General features: G+C 40.1%; 1 long non-coding RNA gene and 1 pseudogene across 1 annotated transcript in view; one reads left to right on the top strand and one right to left on the bottom strand.

Moving 5' to 3' along the window:
- The window catches only part of LOC108527142 (uncharacterized), a 29,952-nt gene extending 9,190 nt beyond the window's left edge, over positions 1-20,762 (top strand). Inside the window, exons 6-7 of the long non-coding RNA XR_001884712.1 lie at positions 16,801-16,890; positions 18,099-20,762. This is a non-coding gene — a long non-coding RNA (uncharacterized LOC108527142). The remainder of the gene's footprint in view (positions 1-16,800; positions 16,891-18,098) is intronic.
- Positions 3,873-8,419, bottom strand: LOC108527140 (tissue alpha-L-fucosidase pseudogene; annotated as a pseudogene).
- Positions 20,763-27,529: the final 6,767 nt, after the last annotated feature.

Here is a 27,529-nt window from a genome sequence, read left to right as displayed (position 1 = left end):
AAACTGGATTCTTAGGGTTGATATGGTGTTTCTGAGCAAGAATTAGATGAGGGTGCAGGTGTGATATCACAAAGAGTTTCTGACCAAGAGAATAAAAATTAAGAGGTATAAATTTACATGTTGTATCATACTACATTTTAATTTTGTCTTCAAAATATACCAAAGTCTTCCTTTCTCCCCAGAGTCTCATGTCTTTGAAAGCTCTTCTGTAATTCTTTTACATTAAGTCTAAATCGAATGGATGGGACCTTGCCTGGCAATATTAATAAGATTTTAGCCTGGGTCCAGTGGCTTATGCCTATAATCCCAGCACTTTGGGAGGTAGAGGCAGGGCATCTCTTGAGGTCAGGAGTTCAAGACCAGCCTGAGCAATACAGCAAAACCCCACCTCTACTAAAAATTTTAAAATTGGCCAGGTGTGATGACCCATGCCTGTGGTCTTGGCTACTCCGGAGGCTGAGGCAGGAAGATTGCATGAGCCCAGAAGTTTGAGGTTACAGTGAACTATGATCACACCACTTATCTCCAGCTTAGGTGACCCAGTGAGACTCTCTCAAACAAACAACAATGACAACGACAAATGATTATATTGCCCAATTGTGAGTAGAGTCTGGAAAATGTTTATTTTCTGCTTTTTCTGTGTACTTAATGTGAACAAAAATTTAGGTGGCTCAGTGTGCAATGAGTTACAATTGCCACATGTTCAAATTCCATCTCTGCCATTTACTAACTGTATAAACTTGGGTAACATACTAAAATCTCTCTGAATCTGTTTTTCTCATCTGCAAAATGGGCTTAAGATAACTCACATGGATCAAAGGTCAAGCATTTGTTTTCATGTAATCACAAGTGGCAGTTCTTTTACTTTTTACTTTTGGATTTTCAAGTGTAATCTAGAGAGTCATCTCCAATCCTGGTTATAGATTAATTCACCCAGGGCTTTTTCCCTCCAATATTTTAGATGTTTTACCTTTTACACATAAATTTCTCATCCACTTACAATTGTTCCTGTTATTGGCCAGGTGCAGTGGCTCCCAGCACTTTGGGAGGCTGAGGCGGGTGGATCACAATGTCAGGAGATCGAGACCATCCTGGCTAACACAGTGAAACCCCATCTCTACTAAAAAAATACAAAAAAATTAGCTGGGCGTGGTGGCGGGCGCCTGTAGTCCCAGCTACTCGGGAGGCTAAGGCAGAAGAATGGCATGAACCCGGGAAGCGGAGCTTGCAGTGAGCCAAGATCGCGCCACTGCACTCCAGCCTGAACGAAAGAACAAGAGTCCGTCTCAAAGAAAAAAAAAAGAAAAAAAAGAATTTGTCCTGTTACGTAGTACATATGTAGTAACAAGGAGCAGCTTCAATTTTATCTCTTTGCATACAGCTACCCAGCTACCCTAACACCATTTATTAAAAGTTCCATCCTTTACTTACTAATAAGAGATACCACTTTTATCATATATTATTCATATGCAAATAGGTATGCCTTTGAATTTTCTATTTCTTCCATTCTTATGCTTATTCATTAACACCAAACTATTTCAATTTTAGAGGTTGTGTTTTATTACAATACTATTGCTCTTCTTTTGAGGCATTTTCTAGCTATTCTTGTATGTTTATTCTTCTAAACAAACTATATAATCAATTTGTCTAGCTCTAGGAAAAATGTGATGAGATTTTCACAGGGATTACATTAAATATTTAAATAAGCATAGAAATACCTAAGACATTTATGATATTTTCTGTGTGACTATCATTTACCTTTCCAATTGTTTAAATCTAATTCTGTACCTTTATGAGTGTTTAATAATTTTCCTAATACTGATTTTGAACATTTCTTGTTAAGTTTACACTGAGGTATTTTGTTTTTAGCTATCAGACACATGGTCTTCTATTCCATTATATCTTCTAACTGGTTTTGTTTGCATCTACTGATTCAGGAATCATGTTGTTATAGTAGTACTGGTATTAGTATTCTGAAACTGTTGTGTATGTAGTGTGGGGTAAAGCAAGAATATGTATATATTGGTGTCATTGAGAACTGGAATTTTCAGCTTGGGTGAGAGTAGATACAACTGTATGATCAATGAGGTAAAAATGCTGTAGTCCTGAAAATAAATCTGAGTAGCAATACTAATTCATAATGTGTTTTATGGTTTAAAAGCATACATTTTCTAGTTCTTTCCACTGGAAAGGCCTAGAAACAATGGCCAACCTACTACTACTAGCAATGAGCACCTCCAGAACCCTGATTGCATCTCTAAAAACTATTTTCCATCAACAGGAACCCACCTCTTAGAAGTATGGCTGATTCGCCAGCAGACACATGAAAAAATGCTCATCATCACTCACCATCAGAGAAATGCAAATCAAAACCACAATGAGATACCATCTCACACCAGTTAGAATGGCAGTCATTAAAAAATCAGGAAACAACAGGTGCTGGAGAGGATGTGGAGAAATAGAACACTTTTACACTGTTGGTGGGACTGTAAACTAGTTCAACCATTGTGGAAAACAGTGTGGCGATTCCTCAGGGATCTAGAACTAGAAATACCATTTGACCCAGCCATCCCATTACTGGGGATATACCCAAAGGATTATAAGTCATGCTGCTATAAAGACACATGCACACATATGTTTATTGCGGCACTATTCACAATAGCAAAGACTTGGAACCAACCCAAATGTCCATCAATGATAGACTGGATTAAGAAAATGTGGCACATATATACCATGGAATACTATGCAGCCATAAAAAAGGATGAGTTCGTGTCCTTTGTAGGGACATGGATGCAGCTAGAAACCATCATTCTCAGCAAACTGTCACAAGAACAGAAAACCAAATACCGCATGTTCTCACTCATAGGTGGGAATTGAACAATCACTTGGACACAGGAAGGGGAACATCACATACTGGGTCCTATTGTGGGGAGGGGTGGGGGAAGGATAGCATTAGGAGATATACCTAATGTAAATGATGAGTTAATGGGTACAGCACACCAACATGGCACATGTATACATATGTAACAAACCCACACGTTGTGCACATGTACCCTAGAACTTAAAGTATATAAAAAAAAAAAAAAAAAAAAGAAATATGGCTGATTCAAGATCTGAGACAGGAATTTTATTAAATGAGCCTGGAATATATTATCATGCCAGGTATCAAGGATGCTATGAAAAAGTACTATGATTCTGTCCAAAGAGGATCTAACTGGCCAAAGATGGGATAATTTGAGCTCTTCAGTGGAATGATAAATGAAATGAATTCAATGGAAACATATCAAGTATATTTAAATGTAAGTTCAGAATGATATCAAAAATCTAAATTCATTAAGTCATCTTTAAAGAATGCTACAGGATTAATTCATTGTGTTAAAAAAAAATTGGCCTCAAAGTAATCAAATAATCAAGGGTAAGTTTCTCTTTATAGAATTTTTCCAGCTAATAAATAAATGGGGATGGAAAGATTTGAGATATCAGCATGTTGCAACCTTCTAATGAATTAATGGCTCTGGACAGTGTTCACTAATGGCTGCTAAACACTAAAGAGAGACACTTAGACATTATGTATCTCCTAACAGAAGTGCAGAACACTATATATGCATTATTCTTGACAAAAAAAAATAATTGAACTTGAATCTGGTCAAGCTTCTAAATCCAACTACCAATTTACAGCTTACAATGACATAGGAACATGTTAAACATCACAGGGATGCCATCAGCAAACCAAACTCTGGGAAATTCCAAGACAGCCAGTTTCTTCAACAATAACTTAAATAAGTTACAAAGGCAAGGTAGGAGATATGGTTGAGAAATTTATAATTTTCTTTTGGCATGCAAACATTCATTTGACTTTATTTTAAAGGCAGAGCAGAATCACATTCACTTTCTTAATACTATCACTATAAACAGGCTGTATTTAGGAGCTCTAAATTCGCTTTGGAAATTTTTGAACAGTTGACTACTAGCAGCCCAGCAAGCTTTTTTCTTCCCTTCCAGGCTCTCCTGCACTTTAGTAGGGAGGAGATAGTGTGTTGGTGACAACTGATGCTAAATAGTGAGTGGTTGTGCTTGCCAAACCCTTTCCACCTCCTCCACAAGCAACAGGGAGACTTGGCTTATTCTTTATCTAAAGTCTCTGAGTCAACAAGGAGGTTATCAGACACAGAGAATAGAGGGAAGCTTCTGGTGTAGATAATTGTAAACGTTAAGAATGGATGAACTTGGAGCTTAAGTGTTCAGTCCTTCTTTTGCTGACCAGAGAGAGGTATGCTAGCAAGAGAACTCGCATGCTTGGTCCATTGAAGCATCAGTGTAATATATTCAATTCCTTTGATTAAAAAGTGCTGGAAAAGCCATCTCTGGGTGGAGAAGGGAAGTGAGCTGATTACAATGATGGGACTATAAAAGGCAAATCAAAGCAGCAAACAGCAGGCAATGCCCCTTTCCTCTTGAACTCCAACAATCAGTCCACTCCTGTCAGCTTTACAGACCAAGCAAACTCAGGTGGGAGAGTGGGGGATGATAACTGGGGCAGAAAAAGGAGAAGGCCTTTGTCCAGACCTGTGGACCACTTCAGATATTGTTGTTTCCCAGCACTGTGTGCTTTCTAGTCAAGGTGGTTATGGGGGATTCAAGGTTTAAGACTCCATTTTCTGGCCAGTGCAGTAAAATGGCATAAACAGCTGATCCTTTAGAGGTATACCATGCAGATGTCATGTTCTTTTCCAATTGCACCTTCCATGGTTTCGAGGCATAGATAGCTTCCCCACTGATGCTCAGCCACTCCCTAAAAGCAAGAAGCCTTTCTTGGAAGACAGGAACAGTTAGATTATCTTTAGCTTGTCCAATGTTGAGACGATAGTTGCCTCTTAAACTTGCAGTCTGAAGCAGTTCCAAAACCATTTCAGATTCACTTGCAAAATCAGACATTGCCATGTTGCAACCATTGACCCAGAATTTGTCAATGGTGGTACACATCTCTCACTTGTGGTCTTGCAATCTCCCCAGCTTAAGTTTCTCTTGACAGTTGTAGTATTGTCCAAGGTGACAGGAGCATTTCTGACCCCATCGGTCATTTACTACCACCTCTTCCTTGATAGAGCTATCATTGTAGAGCCAAGTTCAAATAAGTATCAGGACATTCTCACTTTATTAGACCAAATCATATCAGAAATCATATCAGACTTGTGCCTGTTAACAAGATCATATAGCCATGGCATTGTTTTTTTCACCACCAAAATGCTGTGTTTTGAAGCCATTTTTTTAAATCAAGTAGCTGAAGTGAATGGAACCATTCTAATAAGTGATAGAGTTCACAGTGTATGTTCCTCTTCCAGACAGTTGTTTCCAACTCACCAACCAAACTGGTAGGACCCCCATGTCCTTAGAATTTAAGTTCTCAGCCAGTTTGTGATGCTTTGTATCAGGACTACATACTTGGCCTCCAAATCCTGGAAGAGATTGCCCACTTGTCCCACTTGTTCAGATGGAAGAAGTCTATTGTGAACTGCTGCCCAAAGTCTGCATGGCTGAAGCCAGGCAGGTAGTGGTGATACATGAAGCGCTGGTAGTGGATCTGTCTTCACCCTTCCAGAGCCACCAGCACCAAGAACACTCCCCAGTGCACAAACACTCTGAAATTGGCCTCATCAAATCAGTGTAGCAGCAGCCAGGAGTCCAGCCTCGGCCAGTCCAGAGTGTACCTGCCTGGAGCCCCAAGCACCCACATGGCAGCTCCATGCACCAGCAGCAACAGTGGCAGCAGCGCGGGGGCCACTGCCAGCAACCTCATCTAGTGAGCCCTGGAAGCCTGTAAATTAACAGAGACTTTTACTCAATTAATCCTAATGAATAAACCTTGTTTGGATCTCAGTCAAGCAAACATACTTATGTTTGTCATGCTTTAAGGAAAGCAGTATGTTGTTCGTGGAAGCAGATGGAATCTGTTGTGGAAAGCGGAAAGAAAAGAAGTTGGGGAGGGTGAAGGTTCAGGCCAAATGAGCTGGTGGTCGTACTTTTCACAACCTGTGTGGTGGTACTCATTACAACCTCATTTATTATCCATTGTCTTCAATTTGCTCCTTGGGGAAATAGTTTGGTCTAAATAAAAGCTCAGAATAAGGATCTAGAAAAAGATTAGCTATATTAAGCCATGCACTCCAATTCAACTAGAGATAAAACAAGAGAGAAAGAAGGCATATCTCCAAATTCAATTCTCCTAGCTTCAGTTATGTTTTATGGAGAACTTATGTCATTCACAAAAGAGATGTAGTTTCCCCAGGGGAGACAGCAGGTGTACATTTTCTCTCAAGGTTATTTAATTGCTGTCAGGAAGACATATGATTAACAAAGCCAAATGCTGGAAATATGAAGTACAGACAATTTTAAAGTTGTTTATATAGTTGATTATAGTATATCATACAATGTGTTTATTTGCCATAAACCTGCCTATCACAAACTGTTTCCACACCTGTGTGTCTTCACTAAACTGCCTATTGCTTAGCTGTTTGTGAATTCCCAGCTATGTGGATGGCCAGCAGCTGGACAAGGGGCAGCTTCCACTGGTGGCCTCTCTGAGCCACCTCCAATGTACAAGCTTCACACCAGGGCTTTGCGCGCTCCAATCTAGGGTTGAGACCTGCTGGCCCATTGCATCCCCTGCTTTGATAACAGCCCTATTGAAGGAAATCAGTATGGAAATGAAGGGCCTTTGGGGTTCCTCGCTGTCCTTTATGACATCCCACTGAATGTGAGGCCCACCATCTGTCATCTGTGGGATACTGTTCAGAGATAAGTAGGGAGTTGAGAGCAGGCATTTAGAACTGTCAGAGCCACTTGGCAGCATGCATTTGTGTATGAATCTTAAAATTTTGAAAAGGGACTTGAGTTTTATATGTATTGGTTTTTTATTTCACTTTAAGTTATGCTTATTACATTTTGCCAAATATCAGTCTGTGACTGAGTAGAAGTAAAAAAAAAAAACAGAACTGATCCTTCACTACAGATAGTTTGAGATGCACTGGTATAGAGTGATGGCCCCAAAGCACGCTGCATCCCAGGGCTTTACCCTGACATTCGACAGTTCTAAGGGGACAGCAGATGGGAAGAACGTGATCCACAAGGATGGCTTTCGAAAGCATCTCTCAAAGGTGAGGAGCAAACACTCAATCTACTGCACATGTGTTAGGTTCATTCCAGGGCAAGGCAGACCTAACAAAACCAGCCCAGCTGACCCCTAGTCATGGCATAACTCTTAGGCCTTTCAATACTAGCAGCAGTAGTAGTAGTAATAGTAGAAGATGAAGATACAGCTAAGACTTATATAGGACTTATCTGTGGTCCAGGTTCTGTCCTAAATGCTTTGCCTTGGCAGCATGTGTTTCTGAGAAGGGGCAGAAAGTCGCTCTCTTTACACAGAGTCTAAGAAAGCTTATATAGACTTACTATAAGCTACAAAATAGCAAATGGTCTTCCTTTCTCTTTGAAGTGATATATATTCTAGCCTACACATGTACAGAGAAGTATAGCATCCAAATCTGTTTACAGTGATTCCTTGTATAGCCATGAAAATTTGCTAATGACTGACCCCTTCTTAGGGTATTTTAAAACATCATGCCAAATATGCTAGCTATATTACGTATGCCAGATATACTAGAGACAGTAATTAAAGAAATTTAATACCCAGGAAATAGGAGTTTGTGTGCAGATACTGGTCATGGAGCATATCTGGAAAATTAGTACAGAAACAGCATTCAATTTTAGAAAATATAGAGATACTCTGACCAACATTTTGATTCTCTGTTGCTGCACTTGGAAATTCTCAGGCATGAAACAGAGACAAAAAATATATAAGAATCAAAGATAACAGAACAAAACTTACATTACTGCATAGAGACATTATCCAAGACCAAGTCATTTATCTACTAGTTTACTCACTCCAAAAAGATAGTCTGAGAAGCATTTCAGATATTTCTGTGTTCCTTCCTGCATCATTAGGGTTTTTAAAAATGTTTGAGTTTTCTAAAGTCTATATTTAACAGTATAATAGAGAGTCTATTCACCCTATTCCTCTAAGAATGAGCCTTCTTAGACTGTGTAAAGAGAGCTGCTTTCTGCCTTCTCCAATAATCTCTGCAACAGCCAGAGCTACCCCTACTATTGTTGGCAGCCAGATTCCCTGCCTGGCTTTGAGGTGGTCAAAAAATAGTTAATCACACACAGATTTTCAGTGTATGGTTGTAGGGAGGATTAAGGAGTTCACCCTGGGGAAACATAAATGGTGGTAGCGATGGGGACTAGTTCCTTACCTCACGTTTCCATGGCCTCTGTCCCTCGTCAGGTTGTGTGGACAAACTGGTGCTTGACTCTGCAAGCACAGTGGATAGTTTCAAGTCCAGGTGAGCAGGGAGGGAGATGTTTCCCCTTCCAGCCAACTGGCTAAAATTTCTTCTTCTTCCCACAAATTTAAACCTAGCAGTAAAATGGTAATGCTAAATCCCAATCAATTAGTATTCACTGGAAGCCCATAACATTCCAGAGCCATGATTCTTGCCCTTGGGAATTTTACCCTAATGAACTATGACTCATAGGAAAGCCTTCTCCACATTAACTCTGTGTACCCTTCTAGATGAAGTCATGGTTGTAGCCTACCCTAAAGGTAGAGAATCCAAAGGAAAAGAAGGCCAATGCTGCCCAAGACTCAAGGTGTCCTAGTGAAATGCCAAGAAGAAAAAGACATTTACTATTTAGTGGGGATATTCCCAGGAGAGAAATTTCCAGCTTGTACAGATAGCATAGGAGGTCACCAGCCTCAGGCAGATGGCAGCTGTGATGCCACACCAATCCTTCTGTCCTCATATTGACAGAAAAAGGCCTCCACTCTGGAGCTCTGGTGGAGGCCTGGCCACATTTGGGAGCCTGAGCTGGAGACAGAGCCACATCCCGTGCTTAGTTTGAGCCCTGGTCTTTGACTTTGGCTGGCAGAGCCTGAAACCCTTGATGATGCAGGGATGAGCACGTTTCCTGAGCTTGGAGTGGTCAGTGCAGGCAAGTAGTTTGCACTTAATGCCCTTTGGGATCTTGGGCTTGACCTCCTTGGACTTCACAAGGGTCCTGACAGCCTCAATTGATTCACTCGTGGCCTTGACATCACTGACCTGCATCTTCTTCCGGCCCTTCTTGTGCTTCTTGGCAAAGTGCATGTTCCTCAGGAACTTGGGCCCACCCTTTTAAGAGATTTACATCTTTGACAGAGGGGTTTCTTGATGCCATTTCTGTTCTATTTTCAGGACTAGTTGTGTGTAGTGTGGTTCTTGGACTTGGCCCTATTTACACAGTAGCCCAAGGCTCCCAAAGCAACTAGTAACAGTAGAGAAAGAGTCCACTCTGTTTCTTTGTGCTATTTCTTATGTCTCTAACAAGAAATAAAGTAACTTATAAAATACCTTCAAAAATTGTTATTGTATCGCCCCGACAAGGTGATAAGATAGATACTAATATCTCCATTTTACTGACAAGGAAACTAAAATGTAGGAAGAATACATCCCTTCTTGAGGTCATGCAGAATTAGGGCCTTAATTGAAGTCCTTTTCCTTCAACCCCAGTGCTTTTTGCCATTATAGCTGCCTTTACGGTCTTTCACTGGATTTTTTTCCTTTGGGTATTTCACCGTCATCTCAAATTGAATTTATCCAAAACAGAATGCCTAATTTCTTCAGATTGTGTTCTTTTGTTTTCTATATAAGAAATCTGCAAGTCATTTTTGATACCTTGTCTCTCTCACTTTCCCATATCCAATCCATCACCACATTATGACAATTGTACCTCCAAAACACCCCTCTTGCTACGTCTATCTGGTTTAAGCACTCCAGATAGTTGTTAAATAAGTGTTGAGGTAGAATGTGTGTAATTAAGATGGATACCAGGAAGACAAAGTAGCTGGGAAGAGAGCTAGATTTCCTCTTAAAGATTTTGAAAGGTCTCTTCAAAAAAAAAAGAAAAAAAGTTAAGCTCATGGGCTATCATATTTGCTTTACTATATTGTGTAGTTCTAGTACACGTAATCATAGTAATCTCTTAAATTTTCATTTTAACTTCCCTAGGTGCAACTGAAATTCTTTCTGGAACAAAGCAGTTAAAATTAAATCCATTGTGGTTTAATAATAAAGTAAATGAATGCCTTAGATCAATTATCTAGTTTTCTTCTCACAACTAAACCCTTTAGCATAGGCAAACAGATGTTATTATAATTTATGGATTGAAAACTGAGGTTCAGAGAGGCAAAGTGACTTGCCCAAGGTCACACAGCGAGACTGGACACCAGAATACTCATGCCAGCATGAATGTTTTTTCCTAGTAAGCTCTGCTAACTTCTTTAACACATCCTCTCCTCATATTTTAGTGCCGAGACAACACCAAAATAGAGACTAGAAAATGTGGCACATATTCACCATGGAATACTATGCAGTCATAAAAAAAGGATGAGTTCGTGTCCTTTGCAGGGACCTGAAGCTAGAAACCATCATTCTCAGCAAACTAACACAAGAACAGAAAACCAAACACCGCATGTTCTCACTCATAAATGGGAGTTGAACAATAACACATGGACACAGGGAGGGGAACATCACACCGGGGCCTCTCAGGGGGTTGGGGGCTAGGGGAAGGATAGCATTAGGAGAAATACGTAATGTAGATGATGGGTTGATGGGTGCAGCAAACCACCATGGCACATGTATACCTATGTAACAAGCCTGCACATTCTGCACGTGTATCCCAGAACTTAAAGTATAATTTAAAAAATAGAGAATAATATAGGAAATTCACTGATTTAGCAGAAATCTGTGGTGCATACACTGGCTCAGAGAACATAGTTGTTGTTGTTCCTCCTCCCCCTCCTCATCTTCTAGAGACTGTGTGCACACTCCAACAAATGAAAACAAAGACCTTAATAAGAAATTTTCCGTATTGGTAATATGACAATTCTGAGTAGGAAAGAAAAAAAAACCATAATGGCACATTTCTATGATACTCTTTAGCACACTGATTCTTTCTGCCCTGGATACAAATCCTGCATTAAGTGACTATCAGTCTTGCTGAACCTTCACTCAAAATATCTTCTGAGAAACGGTCTTTTCTTATGGTCCTTCTTGTAGTTAGAAACTATATCTTCTAAGGAAATTCAAGAAGCAAGTCAAAGCAATTTTTTAATTTACTGTTTGCAAGGATTGGGTTGGGTCACTCCAAAATATAATCTTTTTTTTTTTCTTTGTCAGCTCTATAGCCTAGGCAAAGTGCTTCTTTTCTCTCCAAGTACATGTCATTGAAAAATTTACCACAAGATTCCTAAAACCTGGGTCTTATGCTAAAGTGAACTCCTAGCAGTGCAGACAAAGGTAATGATTTAGAAAATCTCTCAGTGATGTAGATGAGAATGAGTGTTAGAGCAATTCCTGGGCAGCAGAAAAAGACTCCGGTACTTACATAATCCCAGTGTGCACACATGGCTTCTGCTACAATTCTTTTTTGTTAAAACTTACCTGGCTTTGCGCAAGACCTCAAATGCGGTGAATTCTAGATAACACCTAATATTTATTCATGCCATTGTCAAGAGCATCTTTGCAGTTCTTGCCAAGGTCTGTCACTGAATATGTTTATCCAGCTGCATGGCAAAAACATAATACACAGTCATCATTTTACTCAGTCACCTACTCAATATTTTCTTCTATGATTAAATTAACTCATAAATATTACACTTTTAATGCGAGAAAGCCATGGTTCATCCAGCCAGTTGAATAGTTGTTTGTCCATTATCTAATGTTGCTGGGCACTCAGTCATTTCATTATGGAGTTTGAAATAATGAAAATCATTGCATTTACTTAACATGCACAATAAACAGACCAGGATCCCTCCAAGAGCTCCTTTATTATGCAGTGCAAGGCCATAGAGGAAATTTTGTAAGCAGCACAAAGAACTGTGGGGGCTGTGTTGGAAATGATTTTGGTGTATACAAGCAAATCTGCTCTAATTGTCTAAAGCCAAGGACAGAAATGCTGGCTCGATTTGCAGCTGGCACAATTTCTGGCTCAAGCAAGTAGAGTTGCAAATAAATACACACATCTTGATTTTGCTTATGCCTGATTCACTACCAGATTGTGCCCAGGACCCCTCTAGGCTATTTCCACGTACTATGGCATTTTTGAGACTCTTCCTCTAAATATCCAAACCCAGTCTGGTTTTTTAAAGCAACCTACAGCAGGTCTTACACATTAATCTCCATAGTGTAAAGATTGAAGCTTGAGAACAAGAATCTGCCTTTGCCCTCCACTGCCAGCCCTAGTGACAATAGCATAATATGCATCCACGTGGATACCCAGCCCTAGAGACAAGAGACACATTCCATAGGACCATTATGAAATCACCTCCTGAATGGAGTCTTTATAGCTGGCACTGCAGGGCAGTTATCTTTTCTAGAATTATATCCAAATTTACTCAATCATTCTGGGAATAGCCTTGGTTAGCAATTGCTCATAATGTCAATGCTTTTGGAAACTTTTACTGTCATTTTATTGTTTTATTTCAAAATAAAACTTAAAGGAGCTTGAAAAGTAGATTTTTAGATGATCACACAAAGGCCTGATTTCAGTAGTTTCAGTTCTGTGCATTTTACTTTATGTGCACCCACTGAAATTAGCCAAAATTAATCCATATTTGAACAAAGACTATGGATACAAATGAGCCCTAACTTCTGAGACTACTCAGTGCAGTGCACTAGCTGAAGCGTTTGGAATGCATTGGCCCTGGGAGGCGAGGAAGTTATAGCAAACAACATATGGGCTCTAAAATCTGGAACTATCCAAGACAGAACAAGAGAGCTATTTTCACTTTCCTTGTTCCATTTTTTTCCTCTAGAAGATGAATGATTTCTAATCACATTTTACTCTCATCTTTAGAGCTGGATCCTGAAAGAACCAGGTTGTTTTAAAATGGCTGGTGAGTTTGCAAGCCTGTCTGATGATTACCTCATGCATTTGTGTCATCTGCTTTCCTTGTTGTGTGAAAACACAGTGAGGAAATGTGTAAGTCCACTGAATTGTTCCCGACTCTTTTATTCACCTTTCAGCGTGCTAGTTCCTTCCCTTGGCATTGATATCATTATGCATTTGTCAAAGATAAACTGTCACTTTAGGGCCTCTATTATGTGCAAGAATTGGCAGCAAATTTTACCACTGGGATTTGCTTATATCCTCTGTATGTTATTGTACTTCTTTGGCATTCAGTAAATTCCATGCACCCACTTCTTTGATGTTCATTCCAGCCCCTAAATGTGGAAACAATGACTAAAATTTTGGATCAAAGCATCCCATAGATGGCAAGCAACACAGCTCTCTGATAATTCACTAGAACAGAGAGTATCTCCCCTCCCCCACTAAATCTAGGCCAGTAGTCCTCCAAGAACAGCTCTGGCTTCCCCAGAGCTGCAAGGGCATGCAAGGAAGTTGAAGAAAACGACTCCAGGGTTTTAGTAAAAGGAAATAAACTAAACTGGATAGCTCTTTGGAAGCTCCCGGCCATTTCTAACTATAGGGAAAGCAGATCTTTTTTCCAATTCCTTCACCACGTTCTTTTTCCTGGTCCTGCTCTAACTAGCACTTGAACTGGGCCAGCCTTTTTTCAGCTTGGAAAAAGACCTATTTTCTCTATCATGTCAGCCTCACAAAATGGCCCAGATTTTTTTTTTTAAATGAATCTTTAAAAGGAGAGTTAAAGGGTCCATGAACTGAGGAATTTTTTTAGTAATTGAAAAATCACAGAACTACCAAAATCTGAACTAGTAACTTTTGCAAACTGGAATTAACTGTCTGGAACACACTTTCAGTGTGTACTTGTGCTTTACTCCTGGGATGCCTGTGCAAATAATTACTTGGTTCAATTTATTTCACTGGTCAACTTTGACTCATAAAAGTATCAAAGCAGGTAACCCCCCAGGGATGCCGGGAATACAGATGAGCAAATAGATATAAAACTGTTGTAAGCAATTGGCAGGGGTTGGGGGTGGGTATTTTATAAATCTAGGTTATTTATGGTTATGTTTTCACTTCACACCATTTAGTATCCAAAATGTGCTAGTTATAATTAATATGCAATGTTGACAACTATTATAGGAGTACCATATTCCTTTTAAATATAGTGAAGAAAATAATTGTGTTTGAGGAATCTCATCCTGTGTAAATTAGAAGAATTCCCAGTAGAGTGGCATAATTGAAAATTGGGCTGACTGCACGGAATGGGGAAGAGTCATCTTAGCACGACAGTGCATGTTCCATCAAAAGGTACCGCACCAAGGTGGCAACTGACAGCTCTAAAGTTTCAGATTCTCTCTCTAGATAAGTTTTTACTGCCTGACATATGCAATAGTGACATCCAGTGGTTGTAGAGATAATTACAAGTGTATCTTATCTTAAAATATATAGTGTTTTATGTTAGAATCAAATATTCTGTGTTGTCTAATATTGTCTATATTTTGTATTTGGAAATATGCAAGTCAATAATTCAAGCTAGATACCAAGTAATGAAAAATGCACTCTGTTTATCTACTAAGCAAATTCCTAAGTCTTGTTATTGTTATCTTCTTGTCTTTTAATTTTACTAAAATTACAGTAAGTCTACTCTCCAAGGGTCTCTCTGGCCCTCCTAAGCACACCTGTATATTTTTACAGGCATAAATGGGATGGTGTGCATACTACACAGACAGCAAAAATGGGAACTGCATTTTACCAGTAAATACTGGAGAAAAGGCATCTGTGATCCTGACATGTTCATTGCTGCAGAATTGCTCTAAGAAGTTCATTAAGATATTTTCTAAGTCATCGAAGAGAAATAAGGATTCAGAAAGAAGGAAGGAAGGAAAATAAAATGAAAGAAAAGGAGGGAAAACGGAAGGAAAGGAGGAAGGAGGGAGGGAGGGAAGGAAAGAAGGAAGGGAAGAAGAAAAAAGAAGGAAGGAGGGAAGGAAGATGACTACACATTGATCTTTATTAAGGCTTGGCAATGGAGATATTAGCCTCCTAAAGAAAGTATTGGTGGTTGTTGTTTTGTTTTTTTTTTAAAGATGGAATCTCACTCTGTCACCAGGCTGGAGTGCGTGGAGTACAGTGGCATGACTTCAGTTCATTGCAACCTCCACCTTGTGGGTTGAAGGGATTCTCCTGTCTCAGCCTCCTGAGTAGCTAGTACTACAGGCATGTGCCACCACACCCAGCTAATTTTTTTGTATTTTTAGTAGAGATGAGTTTCACCATGTTGGCCAGCATGGTCTCGATCTCTTGACCTCATGATCCACCCACTTCGGCCTCCCAAAGTGCTGGGATTACAGGCATGAGCCACTGTGCCTGGCCAAGAAATTATTGTTTAAAATTGCACTTCAACTGCCAGGAAATTAAGGCAAAAATAAAATTTTTTCACTAAAAAATAAATCCTGCTGGCACACCTGTAGTCCCAGCTACTGAGGAAGCTGAGTCAGGAGAATCAACCACTTGAACCCAGAACTTCAAGGCTGCAGTGAGATGTGATCACTCCACTGCATGCCAGCCTGGACAACAGAGTGAAACCTTGTCTCAAAAAATAAAATTAAAAAATTGAAAACAACTGCTACTACCAGAAAGTACCTAGAACAGGGCCACTTATAGGAACATGCGTCAAAAGCATCCCTGTCCTCCATGATGAGGAAGAAATTTAACAGAAGCCTGTGATGTCATATTGGCCTGTATGTCAATGCTGAGCACACCAGGTGACTGCACACCAACTTCCCAGAAGCCACACCAGATAGACTGTCATCTGTGTCAGGCTGTTCCTCAACCTTAGAATCCCTACCTGTTGGAGGGTTTCTTCCCTCAATCACCTGCCTTTTTGAAGCCGGAAACCATCATTCTCAGCAAACTAACACAGGACCAGAAAACCAAGAACCACGTGTTCTCACTTATAAGTGGGAGTTGAACAATGAAAACACATGGACACAATGAAAACACATGGAGTTGAACAATGAAAACACATGGACACAGGGGAACATCGCACACCAGGGTCTGTCGGGTGGATGGGGGACTAGGGAAGGGATAGCATTAGGAGAAATACCTAATGTAGGTGATGGGTTGATGAGAGCAACAAACCACCATGGCACGTGTATACCTATGTAACAAACTACACGTTCTGCACATGTACCCCATAGCTTAAATAAACAAATATTCTCAGAATGGGAAGAACTTAGAGGCACCCTCTTCCATTTCTTCCTTGCTGGAGGAGAAGAAAAAACCAACAAAACAAATAAACAAAACATCAACTCCAACAGAAGGTACTAAAATCGATATGTAACTCCATAAACACACCACACACACACACAGAAAATGTGTTGGATTGGTAGAGCATGTGTGCATGAGACCTGTTATTTGCATTAAGCAAAGAGCTCTAGGACTAAGAGAAAGGAATAGCCTCCTTTCACTCTGAGAAATGATTCCCATTTGTGTCAGTGAGAGTTAGGGGAGAGGTGCACTGAGACAGAGCAGGTGAGTCGGCAGCCTTTAACCAGGTTGGTTTGCTTTTACAAGGGCTTTGAACTGCAAGCTGGCTTATGCAGATACTAAAGTCAAAGAATGCCGCCCTCCTATACACACTGCTCTCAGAGTACCTTCCCTCGGAGATTGCTCTGGCTTCTTGCTTCTCTTAGTCATTTTCACAGCAGGACTTTATTGGGATATATGGAAGATTAGCATGCCAGGGTCTCACCTCTCCCTTTAATTCTGCAGGAGTCTGGCTGGGCTAACTGTTATCTTGTGCTCCCTGGAACTCTGGCTGGATGATTTCTGAAGTCGAGCTGGAGCCCATCTAGAGGAAAGGTGAAACTTCCCGTCAGCATGCAGGGCCTTCTGCACCCACACTGCCACAGCCACCGCATTACGAGCTCCTGCCAGTCTGAGGAGCAAAAGGCTGGCATGAAGAATCAGTTCCATTCTTTTCTCCCTAAATTTAGAAAAAGCTGTTTTGCAAAGCTTTCTTCAGTGTTTCAAAAAAAAAAAAATTAAGCAGTTGCACAACATGCATATCTTCTCCTGGCCTGCAGCTCCAAGTATAGTTTTACTATGGTATATAATCTAATAATCCATTTAATTTCTTTAGAGAGATGTTATATATACAGGTGGCATTTGGATGGAATCACATGCCATAAACCTGTCTGCTCCTATCCAGGTTCAGAATGCAGAAGAAGAATCTGTTTTACAGGCCTTCTAGAATTTTACATGGTCAATTGGCTGGTTTTGTATTCTGGAACATATGAGAGCATCTGCAGGGAAAATATATATAAATCCTATAAAATGGTGGCAGGGCTTCTGATTTACAGATAGTGCTGGTTTGAATTTTCACAAAAATATTTAGCTATAGGACAATGTATTAGGCGTATTCTTAAAGGTAAATAACTGCAGCCAATAAAAGTTCGGCCTATAAAGGGTCCTATCTTCTACTAGTTTTCTGCACCGAGAATTACTACCAGTATAATCATGGCTCCCTGCACACTAATATTTCCTCTGATACAGTATGATCAATGTTGTGGAAAAACATTTATTATATTTCTTCTAGCTACTTAAAGGCATTACTGAATTATGGGCATCACAAAACGAATCCACTGTGCATTTTTTCTTTATGTGACGTTTTTACAATCTTCATTTTCTGCTTTGCAGCCACTGAGCTATAGAGATCCACACTTCGTCCCTCTTACAACTGCCACTGGAGCCACCCTCTCCTTTCTGCTTTATTACGTCTGAAATGCACTTCATATGATAACATTCCTTTTCATTCTATACTGGACTCTCATTTGAAAGGAAGAAGTTATGAAAGAAATTAAACAATCAGTGTTGTTAATAACAGTTCTTAATCTCCTTACTTAACGAAGGTTATGAAGTTTAGACTGAGAAAAGGACAAGGGGAGGAGATGGTATTTTACAGATCATTCCAGAAGAGCTGATGAACTCTGAATGGGTGTGGGTTTTGCAGTTTTGACATTTAACGATTTTATTAACATCTTTGCTTCTTATGCACCTTAAATCCACAGGATATGCAGCTGGGAGCGAGTGTCCAGCCAACAGCCCGTGTCTCAGGCCCTGCCAGGGGATGAATCAATTAGCAAGAGAAGCAATGATGCAAATACTCCGAGGTCACTTGGGATGCTGTTTGCCTTTTTGATAGAGAAAGCACGCCATAAATAACATCACACCTCAGGAAATCATTCCAGGAGGCCTCGATGCCAGCAGGGCTGCTGCCGGGGACGGAAGGAATCGTTTGCTCATTGTGTATATTTCCCCCAGCTCAGTCAATGGGAGATTTGTAGTAAAATCAAAGTATTTAAAAGGAGGACAGTTGTGGTAACAGAGGCATGTTTAGTAATTTTTTTAGTACCAGAACCTGTGATTTATGACCCAGAGTTACAGCCAACTTTATTACAAAAATGACTTCACCCATAATAACCTTATTCAGGGCCCTCTGGAGAATGATGTAGTACCCAACAGCATTATAATCTAGCAAATATTCAAACACAGTTCCCGCCTCCTCCTCATTTCCAACCAACCCCTCAGAAGCAGGCTTCCCCCTTTACCTGCTGGGAGAAGTGGGGTCCTGGGCAAGGCTTTGTGCTCTGTGTGTGGGAGATTGCCTGGATCAAGCATTTATACTAAGCCAGGATAGAAAGCCGCCTCCTGGGGTCTCAGTCATATCTTGTCCAACCTTGTGCCCTGAGCAGAAGACACCCACTCACCCTTCATTTCCTCTCTGTGCTAAAACTTCTTCCTTCCCTGTGTTCCCCCACTTCTCCAGGGCTCAGATCCCCACCACCTGAAAGGAGCTCCAGTAAGCTCCCTGACATTTTTAATTGCCATGGTAACTGAGGGCTGCTCTAAAACCGCCAGGGCTGGGTGTCCAAGCAGGGTCCCCTGGGCGTACCGGGATCTAGGAACTAGCCCTCCATCTTATTAAATTCCAGTGTCAGTTCCTAGCAATTGTTTTAAATTTACACCCTCAGAGTGGCTTAGTGGGATTACATGTCCATTTGCATTAAAACAGGTTTCTGTCATTAAACTGCCATACAATAAGCTTCCTTGGGACAAATTAATGAGCTCTAAATATCATCAAGTAGAAGTTCACTTCAAGACAGGGCAACAAGGAGGGGGGCGGAAGGAAGTGGCTGCTCAGAATCTCATGGCCCAGGAGAACGATAAGTGCCAAGTAAAGAAGGGTCTTGTCCCGTTTCTTCACTGTACGATAAGTGGTCCTGATTTAGAGTCAACTGGGGAGATTTGGCGATATTCTCCCTATTCGCCAAAATCCTATAGCTCATCTTCTCTTGTGCCCTCTTCCAAATATGACTTTACCCTTGACTCTGCTGAAATTTGCTGATGAAACACTAGCCTCTTGTCTCAGTGACAGTGTCTCAGCCTCACTTTCTTTGTCCTGTTGTTCCTCTGTCCCTGAGGAACTTGTGTGCATCCGCGTGGCCTGGGAACAACATGCACACAACGCAGCACCATGTGTGGCTTGAACGAGTGCTCCCTAACTTTGTTAGTTCCCACACACTTTGCTAAAATGCATGTATGATTGCTACTGAACTGTCTGGTCCTCAGACCTTATCAGGACCCTGGAACAGGAGTCCTGATCAGGACCACCTTTCCTAGTCATCAGGAGCAGAATAGGAACAGGGAACAGTTTCGCTTTTAAAACTGAATTTGTCCTGCTCACAAGAAACACCAGAGCTTGTCCTCACAAATAATATGTGTGTCTAAGTAGAAATTTTTCATTAAAACCAAATAAACCCCCAAACCTTCCCTTATGTAAAGGAGATAAGAATGGCTGCTAGACAGACTTCTTGATCCACAGAGGCTGTGATCTCATTTCTGTGTAGCCTTAACAGGGGATAGTAATGTGTGATTGAGACACTGCTATATTTAGGAATGACAAGATGAGCATTATTAATAGCTTAATTGACATTAAGGCAATTACCCCTACCCTTATTACAGTTTGTAGAATTACACAGAAAATATTGGCTGGGGCCTTTTTTTCCCTAGAGCTACCCAAGGATACAGCATTTTATTTCATGCCAGATCCCGGCTTTGACATTAGATACTTAGCCATAGAATGATTCCAGTAAATCATTATAAATGCATTATAATAAAGATGTTATGAGCTATCAGATATTAACCCCCAACCCCTAAAGAGAGATAAATAGTCCAGTTGCATGATTCCCACTTTTGTTTCATAAGAAATAAGCTTTTGCAAAGAGCAACTGACTAATGAATTATAAAATGGTGTGTTGAGCTCAGATAATTAAACAATGCATTTTAGTGTCTAGTGCAGGATGAACACTAAATCATACACAAATAAAAAAGGTAAAAATCTGAGCCCCAAGCCTAACTCCTATTTTTGAATAACATTAAGGTTGGTCTACAGTCCAGAAATGCTTCAACTATTTTATCTGATTAGAGGGGCATATCAAGTATAAGATCAAGGCACAATAGGTAAACTAAACCAAGAGTCAGAACAAAAACTGTGAAGGTGCTAATTTCAGATAAGCCCTCAAGGTTATTTTAATGGAGATTTTACATGGAGATTGCTTTTTCCCCCAAAGTGTTAATGGGGCAAAAGTCTAGAAGGACCTGGAAGTTTTCAAGTTTCCTTATACTTTATGTTTTCTTTGAACTCATAATAAAGCATATTAGTGGGAACAGGATCTATGGTATTGGTGGTGGTCTTAGCCTTATAGTGTTGGAAAGACAAATGCACATCCTAAAATCTTCTCTAGGTTGTGGAGGTGCAGGGATGAGGAGGGGTTGGTTTGGGTTTCAACCATTATCCTCAGGTGGTGTTATCACACCCAGCAAGAATTCATCTAGTGGTCAACCATGGATCACCATGACATTTTCACCAGTGGTCCCCAGACAGGGCTGGTTTGCCATTGGCTGCCATTTCCTGGCGTGTCGTAGATTTGCTGCGTGATTTGAAGCCATGCTTCAGCACATCCTGAATATGTTTTTTAGTCTTCCAACATCTCAAAGACATAGTGACCGCCTCAAGGTAGTCTCCTATTTCTTTGTCAAATAGCACATCATTAAGGACTGTGTGGCCAAAATTACAGATGGTCTTGGACACTGTATAGGCAATGACCACCTGTGCTGGTAACCAAGGCCTCCCTGGAACACCTGGGAACATACCATGCAGCCAGTCCTCTCCTGTGCTCCAGTCAAGCTGAACCACACAGCCCGATCCTCCCTCCACTTCCCTAGCTCCATGTGTTAGCCACTGCAGGTTAATTGATCTAAGGCTTATTTTCTTCAAATATAAAATGAAGATAATAACGCCTACCCATAGGGTTGTGTGAACATTAAATGAGATCAGTTATGTAAAGATCTATCTATGCAGTGCCTTTTACAGAGTATGTCCACAAATAAATGTTACCTGTTTCATTTTAGTTATCTATGTTTAGCTATCTTTGTGTTTTTCCTATTCTGCTTCTTCTTGCTCCACTATACTTTTACATCCTAATTCTGTCATACACACACACTTTGCTGTGTCTAGCACAGTGCTTTGCTTGTGGTGCACACTCTACATGCTTGCTACCCTGAACAATATTAATGACGGCAGTTACTAGTAACAGTTAATGTTTTCTGACCACCTACATGAGCCAGGCACTATGCTAAGTATCATCGCTTCCTTTAATTCTCACAGGCATATGAGACAAATACTATTTTAATCCTCATCTATGGGAAATTAAAGATTAACGATGTTCTATAACTTGCGCAAGGTCACACAAGCTCTTAAATGGATTGTCAAGATCCAAACTCAGAACTGGTCTGGATTTGAAATCTCAGTTCTTAACTGGCACTGTGTCAGGCTGATTTTGTTAGCTTTTTCCTCTTTTAGACTAGGCCCTAAGGGATCAGTCATAAGCATGTACCCACTCTTAGATGAGTGACCCTACGATCTTGAGTTCTGAAGTTCCAGGAAGTCCAGAAGTGTATGCTAACTCTAGTTTATAGCTGTGCAAAAGTCACTTGTCTAAAAACTTCAGGGACATTATGTAAAACCATCCAAAGAAAAAACCTTATTGCACACCCCATAAAGTTAATTTCACTTTGAAAGCATGTGTTTGAGGGAGGGGATGCACTTGGCTATGAATTCAGGTTGGTGGACACAATATATGGAGCTGTGCTGTCATCCTTGACACCCCGGCTTACTGGCAGCCTCACTCCAACACACTGTCACAGGCGACGGATGGCCTCCCGGTATTGACTCAGAACACTGAAGCCTCCTAATGGTCCAAGTCTCACAAACCACATACCTCCCTTAATTAAAAAAGTAAATTAAAAGGAATATTTCAACTTAGGGATGAATTATCTTAGTAATTTAAGATTGACATTTTATTGGATAAAAGGACATGCATGAGTTTATTTTAAAATACTGCCTTCATGAACAAGAAACCACAGAAAAGATTATCCTGAGGTTGCAAGGGGTTTGTAGAACCAGAGACACCCTCGCAAAATAGCCACTGGAAGGGCTAGTTGTGAGAGGCCAGTTGCTGCAAATCACAGGTCAGCCACTTCTTCTACACTTGTCCTTCAAGCACATCAACTGGACACTTGGAGTTTTCTATAGTCTTCATTTCAAACTTGATCATCCTGAGTGCTGTGGTGGACACTACTAGTGCCACAAAGAGTCCAGCACCCTCTCCTTCCAGGTATATAAAGGCTGCACTGCTGGGCTCCTTTGCAGTTGGACAGGCCATGTAATTTGTCTGTTGTTGTGAAGAGTTACTATGTTTTACTTCTAAGCCAAAGCATTTGATTGTCAATGTAATACCCTCCAGCTCTCTCCTTCCCTGCAGAAGTGATCTTGGAAGCATGTGTTGAGATGACAGAGTTCCCAATAGCCTAGATTCCTGAATGACTTAGTGGAGTTGAGTCCTCCACAGGTCCATGTTGAACATGCAGAATCAGTGAGAATAAACTTTTGCTGGATTAAGTCACTGATGTTTGGAGACTGTTCATTACCACAACAAAATGCAGCCAAATCCTGACTAATCGAGGAACTAACCTTTTGTTCAGAAAATACAGCCCTTCTTTCTAAGTCATAAACCCATATTCTCTTTCCAATAGCTTATTAAATGATTTGTATATTTTCCATCCTTTTGGTATACTCTCAGATGCCTAAAATTACCACAGTGACCTTGGATTGGACAAGGTAGTTGTCTTTTAGCCATTGATAAATATTGCTACTGTGGAATGAGGGAAACAGAAGAAGACAAGGTTGGCCTTTCGAAAATATGGCATCATGTAACAATGAAAAAGAGGAAAATACAGAAAAGCAGAAAAGAACAAGAGAAAAATGAAAAGTCTATAAGAGAAAAGTAGAGAAAACGAAACAATAGAAATGCTGGGCAATTTGTTTCAGGTTCACTATAACCAACTGCTTGTTGTTGGGTTCCACTCCAGAAGGCATCTCTCAGGATGTCTTTGACCCTCAGCACCTTTTTGTGTATGTGCATAGCATACTAAGGTGCTCAAGAAAGGTTGATTGAGAGGGTAAATAAAGGAATAAATTTCCATTTTATAATCTTGGAAGCATATATTACTTTAAACGGCCTATGACTATGAATGGGCATTCCACTGCACATTGAAAGGCAGAACAACAAATGAGAAGGGAACTAGAAATAAATGAGTTTGAATAGCTCTTCATAACCTTTAAACCTGAGTCCTTGCAAAGAGCAACTATGAGGTCAGAGCAATAATTCTTTGTCCTAAAAACAGGACACCACTGATAACTCAGAGTCGTCTGTTGAAGAAAGTGTTTCAAATAAACTAGTTAGCAATGCCCTTGTTTTGTTTGCCTCTGGATGGGAAGAACTAGGAGTGCAATCAGCACCGAGGTGTCTATAGCCTTGATGTGGTGGGAGAGGAAAGTAGGGGAACTGAATAATTTATTTTTTCAAAACCTTGAATGGAACGAGAAATACCAATGTTTTATCCATAAGGATAAAAAGGAAGAGTTTTGAGTCATTCTGCTGATACCAACTGGGAAGCTCCAATAGAATATTCCCCTGGTGATGAAGTAATTCACTTTTTCTGAGATTAACAAACATTCTCTAGTAAGGCTGTTCCTCATTCAAGGTTGCTCACAGGTAAGTTAATAAAAGGCAGATTCTAAGAATTCAGAAGGAAGTTTGCCTTTCCACTGGGAGAAAGCATGCATTCAGGGTCTCTAGTCTGTGAGTTTGTGTGTGTGCGCGCGTGCATCCTATGCACAGCTCAGATGTCCAGGACTTGAGATGAGAATGGAAAGCATCAAATAAGAAGAAAGCTGCCACACAGTAGGCTGAAGGAGCATGACTACAACCTTTAGGCTGAAAAAAGGTAACTGCATGCTGGCATGTATCCTTGTGGATATGTGGAAACACAACAAAAGTATTGGTCCATCCTGGCTGCAGTTTTAAAGGAAAGGAACATCTCCTGGCATGAACATCTCTTGGAGATGAACGCACTATACATGCAAATTCAGATCTATCACCTTCCACCAGTCACCCCAAGCTATAGTCCCCTTCCATTCCTTATCAAAGGAATAAGCATCTTTCTTGTTTCCCAGGCTTCACTCCTCAAAATCATGAGCTTTTCTTCCCTACCTTTCCCTTCATTTGAACTTTTTCCCTTCAAAATGTTTATTGAATTCTTATCCTCTCCCTGCCTGGGGATTTATCTAGTCTACTTAATTCTAGATCGTTGCCTTTCTATAGGAAATATAAAACACACAAATAATGAAATACCCATAATCCAAGGCAGAAATCATGAGTGTTATAGGAACAATGGCCTCAAGAGCTAGATTGCCCAAGTAGTTCATATTTCATACAATTTTACTATTTTAAATAAAATCAATTTGAAAAATTCATTATGTTGAAGAATAAAAATGTTTAAATATTACCTGATTTTTTTTTCTCATTTCTTTTTTCCCTTTTTACCTTCCTCCTTCCCATGCAAGAAGCTGAACATGTCTCTGCTATTTAACTCAAGGAAGGAATAAGACAGTATTAAAGAGAAGAATTCTTTTCCTGACTTGCATGTTTCCAAAGTCGAGCCCCTCAGGGATGTGAAGACTTAAGGCAGAGGCAAAAGATTTGGGAAAAAATAATGTGAATTTAAGGTAGGCTTTCCCTTCTACCTCTTACCAAAGAAAAGATTCGCAGGATTGATGGAAGTGGATATTTGGAAGGAAGCAATGGGAACAGAGATGTTGGTGGGCGTAGGTCCCCAAAAATAAGGACCTGGGTCCTGTCCACCAGTTTTAGATGTGGGAAGGTGGCAAACCCCCCATAATGGTTTATGGGAGTAGAGATAAATGAAGTAAAGCTTAGTAAATTGTTTCTGGAGGTTGATTTGGCATCATTTGGTAAAACTGAAACATTGGAGAAATGTTTACATGTATACATAAAAGCTTTGTACAAAATGTTTATTGCAGCATTACTTCTAAGTTGAAAAAAGCTTCCCAACAACCTAAATATCCATTAATAGAAGAGGGAATAAATAAAATGTGAAATATGTTGACTGTAGGCTACTGTGTAGCAGTTTTCAAAAAATGGTTAAAACAATAGAAGACAGTTCAGAGGAATTTAGATCTTAGAATCCAACTGTCTTGAGAGTTAAAACCTTAAGAGTTAAACTCTAAGTGCCTCATTTTACAGATGAGAAGGAATGGGGGACCTGAAGGCTAAGTGATTTCTTGAAAGCAGGCTGTTGTTTAGACTTCCAACCTGGCCTTTCACCCATGATGTCATTAGATGCCCCAAGCTACCTGGTATAGTTCAGTCTATTCCAGCAAGCAGAACATCATCCCCTGTGATCTCTCTATTAGTCTAGCACAGAAGAACAAAAAGAGGAGGGGAAAGGGGGAAGAAAAAAAAGAGGTTGCCCTTGTTCTTGAAATCACAGTTCAGATGAAGAATGGAATCATAATATGAAACCATTAAAGCCACTTAAGCAACACAGTTTTCTTATTTCCCACCTTCACAGCTCAAGGAGTCTTTTGATCATCTCTGGATCTCCATTTTCTTAATAGCAGAACAAGGGGTTCAGCTAGAGAGAATCATCATCGACTCCTTAAGTTCAAACTAGTCTCCTTGTAATGAATCTAACTTTTAGCTATGGAATCTAAGCTGTCTTGATTTCACGGTTGAAATCTACACTCACAAAATAATATTTCATACACTTTCTCCAAATCTCTTGTCTATATCCTAACAGTTTCTTCTGATTGGTGAAACCTAAAGACCATATCTGATGCTCCTTTTCCAATGTAATTCTTAATTCTCAGCACTCTGATAAACTTGTGGGAAGAATTTTCTGCCTGTGTTTTAAAGATAGGCACTACATTAAAATCTCAATACTAAATGGCAATCCAGGCACTTATTTTTTTTAAAGACTGAGAGCCCAATGTCAGTGAAACGGCCTTGGCTTCATCACTTTGCAAGCCTGAAGTGGGAGTGGACCTCTCCACCTGCCAGTGCCTACCTCTCGGCATGGTCTGATGGGCCGAATAGGAGTGGGAGTGAGGAACTCCACGATAAGTACTAATTGTGTGACTGACTTGGGGCTGTGACATCAGAGAAAACTGTTCCACTTTAGGCTTCTTGTACAAAGGAGGAGAAAGTTGTAAAGAGAAAATTTCTCTGAAAAGTACATCATGCTCCAGAGGCCAAATGTGACAGTCATTAAGGAAGCAAGAGGAGATGGCTTCTTCCCCAGCCATGACGGGATCACTCATGGTATCCCCACCCACGCTCCCAGTGTGTCACAGCACAGCCACAGAAACACAGCAATTTTCATGCAAATGGCTCAAATTCACTTTTCACATTTAAAGTAACACATTTTGTAATTATTAATGGTTAATTCGTGTGACCACCCATGAGTGAAGGGCATTTCCGTCTCCCACATCTTTAATGGCAAATAATTAATGATGTGTTAGAAATTAACAACAATTAACAGTGCATAGGAACAACGGTAGAAGGTCAGAGACACTGAAGAAATGCAATGTTTAGCTTCTCGTACAGAATCTGACAGTTTCAAGGAGGGAGACTCCAGGCAGAAATGTTTCCCTCAGGTACAAATACACCTCAACTCTTGCTCCAGAACATGGACCCAAATACAATCACTTTTTAAGATTAAGCATGTTGAAGGAAATAACTACCCAGCACTTCTATTAAGCTTATTAGTTTTGCTAAACAAGCAAATGGTATAACATTAAATTTTTAACTTAGTATTAATGAGCATTGCCTGAAATATAGAACAAATTTCTGATTTAGTAATTACATGATCATTTTAGAATGTAGTAGGGTCTAGTGAATTTCTAGAAAGAACTCTTTGAGTAACATGTAGATATAAATCACTTATAGAAACTGTTATATTTTTGTGTTTATAGGATCTCTGCAAGTATTATTGCTGTATATAGGCAAGTTAACTA

The sequence above is a fragment of the Rhinopithecus bieti genome, unplaced genomic scaffold, assembly GCF_001698545.2.
Source record: "Rhinopithecus bieti isolate Rb0 unplaced genomic scaffold, ASM169854v2 scaffold_3062, whole genome shotgun sequence".
NCBI lineage: Eukaryota > Metazoa > Chordata > Mammalia > Primates > Cercopithecidae > Rhinopithecus > Rhinopithecus bieti.
Note: the sequence above shows the minus strand (reverse complement) of the source record. Positions and strands in the feature narration are given on the sequence as shown.